The sequence below is a fragment of the Durio zibethinus genome, chromosome 13 (genome assembly GCF_047325235.1).
Source record: "Durio zibethinus cultivar Kanyao isolate XHJ-2024 chromosome 13, ASM4732523v1, whole genome shotgun sequence".
Taxonomy (NCBI): domain Eukaryota; kingdom Viridiplantae; phylum Streptophyta; class Magnoliopsida; order Malvales; family Malvaceae; genus Durio; species Durio zibethinus.
In genome coordinates, this window is record NC_143174.1 from 21504707 (window position 1) to 21514108 (window position 9402).

Sequence of the window (9402 nt, forward strand, 5' to 3'; positions counted from 1 at the left end):
TTATGCACCCAATCAAGTAAATGTTTAGAGTTACACTAATCTTGTCTTCACTGAAAAGGCAGTCGAATCAATCCAAATTTCTAATCTGGATGAGGCAAAAGAAAAAGTGAAGTTACAAGATGATTGTGTCCTCAAAAGACTTTAAGATTAATAAAACAATGAGTATGATTGAGAAAAGATTATGGGTTGTAAAAGGTATTGACTTTTACGGATCCATGGATGTTATGGGTCTTTGTCCAATCACTTTAGGTTGATCCAATAAGGTTATCTTAAAAATAATGGAAGAACAACTTGTTATTATTTGTATGTCTGATCATTTTTCAACAAAATATGGTGATATATACCATGAGGCATTTAGTTCCATCGTATTTTTTAAATTTTGATACTTTAAACTTTGATGGGATTACCAGATCTAGAACTAAACTGAGTTCACTCGCATCAATTATTCCAAAAATATTCACGTCTTTAACTACTCATAGCCTTTCTTTAAAAAGATCAAATTTTACTATGCCTTTATTTTTTAGATTATTCGAATATGCCTTTATTTAGTTTCTCCTATTCTCTTGGATCATCTAAATCTATTATCATAATGGGATCAATATGACTTGCTCCAATGTTTAGAATAATATATCCTTGACTCCATAGTTGAACCATGAAGGGAGATAAATTAAACTGAGCATGTGGTTACCTTTCAGGCTATGTCATTTGTGGATGCACTTAATAAGAGGCTTGAGGATAGAGGGGAGTGAACCTTGGTGGATACAATGGATTTTCTCTATCACTGGTGTTTTCTTAGCTTTAGGGCTTTTTCTTGATGGTCATTTTTTTAGCTACCCCGTTTTTTTAGTTATTTTTCTTATTATATCAATCATTTGTCATAACGTTTAGATCCGGGGATCCATCGCTAGACATTGACTTGAAGGAGTCGTCACAAATTTTTTTATCTAGGTGCGATTGATCACCTAAAGAATCTATCCTTTTAAGGAACACCTAAGCCTAAGGGTCTTTAAAAGAATAGGTTCAGGTCTACTAACCAAAACAGTGTTCGAGAGTATGGTTACGTGTGAGGAAGGTTATAGCACCCTCACAACGTCCATCAAAAGATGACACCAACTTAATTTTGTGTTATCCAATAAGCCTTAAAAATTTATCAAGTAATTAATTATTAAAAATTATTCTCAATTGACTCTAATATTTTAATAAAAAATTAAAAAAATTTTCTCACCTCAACAGTATACAAGAAAACTATTATTTTACTTGCAGAGGCTCTATCATCAGATTATTTATATTAAAAAAATAAAAAAATAAAAAAAGGATAATGATTCAACTTTCGATATAAATCTCTTTTTTCAAAAAAACATGAAAGTTTTTATTCTAAGAAAAATTGATACTTTCAACTTTTTCTCAAAAATATATTTTTTAGAATTTTTATTTTTAAGAAAAATTAATACTTTCAACTTTTTTTTAAAAATAATTTTTTAGAAATTTTATCTTCAAGGAAAATTGATACTTTCAATTTTTTCTCAAAAATATATATTTTTTAGAATTTTTATTTTAAGAAAATCATTAAAAAAATAAAATAAAAATAAAAATAAAATAAGGAATACCAAATAATTATAATCTAATAAATAATAATAATAATTAATTAATTTATTAATTAGATGAAAAAAAAAACATTAACGTGGCTCGACTTGAGCGGCTGGGATCGACTCGGTTTGAGGAAGAAAAACGGCTCGAAGAACATTACTTAGGAGCATACGGCTTGGCTCGGCTCGGCTCTAGGGGAAGCTTAGTACGCAGGTCGTTGGATCGGGTCGCGATTAGGTCGGGACGGATCTTGGCAAAATGTGCAGATCCTATGGGTTTACTAACGTCAAAATGATATCGTTTTACGGCACTATAAAAGACTCGAACTTTTATTTTTTTTCGGACTGCTTCTTTTCCCTTTCTCTATCCTCTTTTTTTTTTTCCTCCTCTCTAAAGAACCTAAGAACTCTGGTTGAATCTCGTCAGATTTTGAAAAATATTATCGAAATCTGGGTTGTTCGTCGAAAGTTCATCGAAAAATTGATCGGTTTCTGAAAATTGTACGTCAAAAACTGGATAGCTGGTTGAAAAATTCAATCGGTGCGTGAAATGTCACTGGAAAATTTAAATTTTTTCAAAAAATTCATCGAAATCTGAAAAATTTCCAAAAATTTCTAAAAAGAAATTCACCAAAAATTCTTAAAATTTTATAAAAAACTCTTAAAATTTCTTTTGACCTTTTTGAATACCCCTTTTTCTTTTTGCTCTCTCTCCGTGTGTGTGTCTCGTTCGTTTTCTGTGAACTTATTTATAGGGATTGATCAGAAGAGTTTTTTTATCAATCCCAACTCCTTATAGGATTTGGATTCAATCTTTGAATCTAACCCCAACTCTGCCAACTCTCAAATCACGACCAAATTCATTCCAATTTCTGATCCTAAACCTAATCTCTATCGAAAATTAATCAAGAAAAAAAAGATAAAAATAAAAAATAATAGATAGATATATTAATAGATAACCAAAAGAAAATAATTAGATAAATAAAAAATATTAATAGATAAATAATAAAAATAATAATCATAGTAATAATGAAAAATAATAAAATTAAAAATTAAATTAAATTTAAAAAATTGAACCTATATCACCCATTTGGACCAGGCCCAATTGATCTAGGCCTGGACCAAATTGGGTGTCTACAGCTGCCCCTCTTTGCACATTTTTTATGAAATAGGAATTGTGCAAAGACGTAGACACCCATTCAAGACTCAACTTGACATTTTTTTTTTACTTTTTTTTTGGTTAAAATTTTGATCAAAGCTCCTATAAGTAGAGGCTCAACAACTTTGAAAAAAATAAACAAAGCTCCTTTAAACAGAGGCTCCACGACCTTGAAAATAAATGGCTCATCTAATCAGAGGCTCAACGACTTTGAAAAATAAATGACTCATCTAATCAGAGGCTCAACGACTTTTGAAAAGTAAATGGCTCCTCTAATCAGAGGCTCAACGATTTTGAAAAAATAAATAAAGCTCCTCTAAACAGAGGCTCAACGACTTTTGAAAATAAATAAAGCTCCCCTAAACTGAGGCAGCAAAACTTTGAAAGTAAATGCTCCTTGACACTCATCTCCAAAGGAGTTAAAAATCGTGTTTGAAAGGAATTTCAGGAGATTATGCCTAAAGGTCTTACAAATCAACCATGATACCGAGAGATATCCTATTTCAAAGATTAGAAACTTACCTGACAAGCTTTTTCTCAAATTTGAAAATGTCTTCACATCTGTCTTCTTTATGTGAGATTTTGAAATGCCCCTGCTTCTTGAATTTATGCATTATATTTTTTTGAATGTAGTATATGCTATGCAATGCATGTGAAATTTAATGCATGCTATGCAAATGTTGGCTAATTAATTCTTATTCAATTATGGTACTCAAGTTTTTCAAGCTCTTTTTTTGGGCCTCGAACCCTTTGTTCTTCAAAGACTAAGTCAGTGTAACTCTTAATCATCTCTTTTATTTAATTCTAGCATCCTTTCTGCAGGTAATCTTTTTCCAAATTCATTGTCTTTATCAAAAACTGAACATCTCAAATTTACCTTTATCACTCTTGACCTTTCCAATGTAATATAGTAATCTTTCATGTTATTATTTATTTATTAATCATTATTTCAATATCAAAAAGTAAGAATGGATTCACACACTTTTTCCATTGCAAGGTATTAATGAGAAAAGAATAAGAATGATTAGGAAACAGTCAACAGAAAAGGCACACAAAGAGTGAAGTAGAATGTATTTTATTAGCAAAAATGTTGGCAAACATTGGCAAAGAAAGAATTACAAAAATAGGCATAAGGAGACAATGCCCAAAAATGAACAATCGAATAATCATGATAACACATCTCAAGGTTTTTCTGAAAACCCAATCATCTGATGTGCTTAACAACTTAGAACTCTTTTGAATTCGTTAGCCTTTCGGCCAATGAATTTTTAGATTTGATGCTGTATTCTCTTTATCTAAGCTGTATTTTCAAGTTTTTAACTCAGATAAACCCTTTATGACTCAAACCGTCTATTTAGGGTTTTCTCCTTGAGTCATTCTTTTTCATTCTTTTTTTTTCTTTTTTTTATCCGTTTCACGACATACGATTTTTCTTAATTCAGAATCTATTTTCCTCTATTATCGTGCTGGGTTGGAAGGATTTTTTTTAAGACCAACTCTCTTTCTTAAAAGTAACGAGGTCAAACTTTTTTGTCAGAGCCCTTATCATTCTTCTTTGATATAGCTGACCATGACATAATACAGTCAATCTCTTTTTTTTTATGAAATTTAACTGTTCATAGCATTCTCGAATCCTTTCAGCTTCTTTCATTTCAATTTCTTTTAGAACCCTCAAGGATGTGACTCCACTTTCACTGGTAGTATAGCTTCCATCCTATAAACCAAAAAAAATGAGATTGCCTAGTAGAGGTGCGCACTGATGTTCAATATGCATGCAACGCAAATTGAAACTTTTCATGCCAATATTTATAAGTCTCGATCATTTTTTTAAGAATTTTTTTTATGTTCTTGTTAGTTGCCTCAACTGCCCCATTCATTTTCGAATGGTATAGCACCGAATTATGATGCTTGATCTTGTACTGGGCACATATTTCTTGCATCATTCTGTTATTTAGATTCTTGGCATTATCTAAAATGATTCTTTCTGAAAGTTCGTATCTGTAAATAATTTTTCTTTTTATGAACTTACAGATCACAGACCGTGTCATACTCCCAAATGATGCTATTTTCACCTATTTCGTGAAGTACTCTATCATCATAAAAATAAACCTATGCCCACTAAAAGCCCTTGGGGTGATAGGACCAATGACATCCATGCTTCACATTGAGAATGGCTAAAGTGATGCCAAAACATATAAAGCAGATGGCAGAGCATGGATCTTATTAGTATATATATGACATTTATGGCATTTATGAGCATAGTCAATGCAATCATTCTCCATTGTCAATCAATAATACCCTACTCTCATGATCTGTCTTACCATCATATGTCCACTAGCATGTATCCCACATATTCTATCATGTACCTCTTCAATGATTTTTTTTGCTTCAACCTTACTTACACATCTCAGTGATACTTGATCACGATTTTTTTTGTATAGAATATCTTTATCTGGGAAAAAGCTCATAGCTAATCTTCGAATGAGCCTTTTATCATTCTCTGTTACTTAAATTGGGTATTACTGATCTTTAATATACTGTAAGATATCATAATACCAGAGCTTTCGATCCTTTTCTTCTTATACATTGGAGCAATAAGCTGGCATATCCTTAACATCTAGCCTAATGGGCTGAATGTCAGTATTGTCATTAATTCGAATCATTGCAGCCAGAGTAGCTAAGGCATCGATAATCAGATTCTTCTCTTGAGGTAAATGGTCAAATTGGATATTTTTAAATTGCTTTATCAACTCTAAAATATACTTATGACATGAAACGAGTTTTGAATATCTCGTTTCCCATTCTCTTTTTAATTGATATATAACTAGAGCTGAGTTCCCAAACACTTTTAATGCTTTCACTCTTTTATCTATAACAGCTTGTAAGCCCATGATACATGCCTCATATTCAGCGATGTTATTTGTGCAATTAAAATTTAACCTCGCTATTACAGGATAGTATTATTTTTTTGAAAAGATCAGAATTGTCTCAATTTCATGTCTCAAGGCATTGACAGCTCCATCAAAATACATTTTCCAACACTTTTCTTCATGCTTCCTCTTCTCCAGTTGGAAAATAGTTATTAGATCTTCATAAGAAAATTTCAATCTTATTGGTTTATATTTTTTTGTAGCATGATCTGCAAAGAACTCCGTTATAGCACTCATTTTTATTGCCTTTTGGCTTACATATATAATATCATATTTCGAGAGTATTACTTACCATTTAGCAATTCTTCCAAACAAAGAAGGCTTCTTGAAGATGTATTTAATTAGATCCAATTTTGTTATGAGTCATGTGGTATGATAGAGCATTAACTGTTTGAGTCTTTTGGTAGTCCACGCTAATACACAACATATTTTCTTCAATGAGAAATACTTGGATTCATATTATGTAAACTTTTTACTCAAATAGTAAATAGCTCTCTCATTTCGACTAGACTCATCTTGCTATCCCAGTACATATCCCATTAAATTCTCACACACTGTCAAGTATAAAATTAAGGATTTTCCTAAAACAGGTGGCACCAATACTAGAGGATTTGATAAGTATTGTTTAATTTTATCAAAAGTTACTTGGCATTCCTCATTCCATTCTCCAGGATTATTCTTACGAAAAAGCTTAAATATGGGATCACATTTGTAGGTAAGCTGAGAGATGAATCGAGAAATGTAATTCAATCTTCTAAAAAAACCTTGAACTTTTTTTGGTGTACTCAGAGGTGATAAATTTTGAATGGCTTGTATCTTGTTTGGATCGACTTCAATCCCTCTTTCACTGATCACAAAGCCTAGTAACTTCCCCACCTTTACCTCAAATATGCACTTAGTTGGGTTTAACTTGAGCTGAAATCTTCTCAACCTCTCAAATAGCTTTTTGAGATTGGTGACATGATCTTCACCTTCTCAAGATTTTACAATCATATCGTCTACATACACCTCAATCTCTTTGCACATCATGTCATGAAAGAGCATCACCATGGCCCTTTGGTATGTTGTCCCAGTATTTTTTAATCCAAAAGGCATAACTTTGTAACAAAAGATTCCCTACATAGTCATGAAAGTAGTCTTGTCCATATCATTTACAGTCATTTTTATCTAATTATATCTTGAAAACTCATCTATAAAGGAAAAAATTGAATGTCTAGTCGTGTTATCTACCAGTGTGTTAATATGAGGTAAAAAAAAGTTATCCTTTGGGCTAACCCTATTCAAATCATGATAGTCTACACACATTCATACATTTTTATCTTTTTTAAAAACTGGTACTATATTAGCTATCCACTCTAGATATTTAGCCACTTGTAAAAAATCTGCACCAAACTGTTTCTTCACCTTTTCTTTGATCTTTAGTAGCATTTCAGGCATCATTCACCTCAGTTTCTGCTGGACTGATTTACATTCTAGCTTTAAAGGCAATCTATGCTCTACTATCTTCGTGCTCAACCCTGATATATCCTGTAAGATCAAGTAAATATATCTATGAATTCTTGAAGTAGATCTGTCAAACGTTACCTATCTCCTGATGAAAGTGAAATGCCAATTCTGACATCTTTCTTATTCTCTTCATCTCCCAGATTGACTAAGTCAACTATCTCCTGATGAGGATCAATTGACTTATTTTCTTGTTCAATCAATCTCATTAGGTCCAGAGGCATAACATATTCCTCAGAATTCTCTTCATTGTCAAGTTCATCAGTGTTAATTGAATTTTCAAAACCAACATCTTGATTGTTACCATAATTATCTTCATGTTCATTTAAGGACCTGAAATTGAATGAAATGGGATATGTTGGCAAGATGTGTTTGAAAAAATGGGAATAATGAAGATACAAGAAGAAATGAATGAAAATGCATCATTCCTAATATTTATTAGAATAATAAAAGATAAATGGCCCAAATAAGAAAGATCACCTTAATACCTTGGGCAATAACTATTGGGATGTACAATTACATTAAATTAGTTTCAAAGGTCAAATGCATTTCAATGGCATTCCAATTGTTCAGCTCATAATATGACGGACAAAGACGAACCCACTCTTCTTGATTAAGCCTCACTTCATTTTCAATAGGATGGATGGTTAATTGAGAGAAAGTTTTTTTCATACCTTTTCTTACATCTAGGTACATGAATCCTCCAAGTCTGAAAGTCTCGTACAGGTATGAGATAATCATTAGTCTTGCTGTTTTTCCTGCTGGCCTTTTCTTGATTTCTTATTCTGTTACTTTATAGCCTAGGCCTAGCCTTTTACTATTGTCCATCACTGTTGGGGGTTCCCTTATTCCCTGTAAATTTTTACCCAGTCCTACCCTTGGATACCAGTCCTTATGGATGACTTAGTTCATCACTATCTTTAAAAAATATTGATTTTTAAATCCTTCACCCATATAGTTGACCAGTTTAAAAGATCGATAAAAACACTCTTTCATTTTCTCGACAGCTTCCACATATGAGGTATTCAAAGGTTAGGTCACTAGCATGTCTTTCTCCCCAAACACTACCACTAACTAGCCTTTCATATTGAACTTAATTTTTTAATGAAGAGTAAAAGGAACAACCCCTTCCATGTGAATCCATGGCCTTCCTAGTAGACAGCTATAAGATGGAAAGATATCCATTACTTGAAATTTCACATTAAAAATGCACCACCTAATTTATAAGGGCATCTCGATATTTTTCAAGACTTCTCTTCTGATCTCATCAAAAGCTTGCACTATCATTTGATTGTCTTTTACATGAGAATAGTCGATAAGTAGCCTTGCCAAAGTTGACATAAGCATGACAATGATAGCTGAGCCATTATCAATAAGAACTTTAGCCATGATATGGCTCTTGCATTTGACTGTGATATACAGAGCCTTAGTGCTTCCTCTTCTCTGTGGGGAAATCTCATCATCATTGAATGAAATATAATTTGGCATGACTAAATTTCCAGGTAGGTGATTCACATATTCAATAAATACATTATGTGTCACATATGCTTAGTTCAATACTTTCAGCAGGGCATTTCGATGTGGTTTCAAATTCAATAGCAGTGATAATAATGAGATTCGTGCTGGCATTTTATTCAACCGTTCAACAACTGAATATTCACTATGTTTTACCAACTTTAAGAATTTACAAGCCTCTTTTTTTGATACCGACTTCGGACGATCCTCTTCAAGTTCCATTTCAAGGTTATTCTGTTCTTTTCCTACCTTAGCTTTCTCTCTTCTAGCCTTCTCAGTGTAACATCTTTCACTTCAAGTAATACCCTCTACACTAGTTATATTGGAGGCGTCAATCTTAGAGACATTCTTTTCTTACCCCTAAACCACTGTATCACAATCATATTTCTAAGGTACAGCTTTATCATCCTTATATGAGAAGGAAGTTGAAACTTTAAAAGTTACCGATCGAAAAATGAGTTTATCTAGGACTGACTTTGGTTTGTTCTCATAATAAATTATCACCGACTTTAGAAATAATTTTGCATGCTTGTCAATCATGGATACTTCAACACTTTTTAAAACTTTTCTCTCTTCATAGACTTTCAGCTGGCATAAATCCAAAAGCTTTTGTACCTCTTGGAAAAATTACTCACAAGTTTCGATAGGGTGACCAACTGCTTTATTATGATATTTACAACTAGTACCTGCTATATACATTCCATGATAA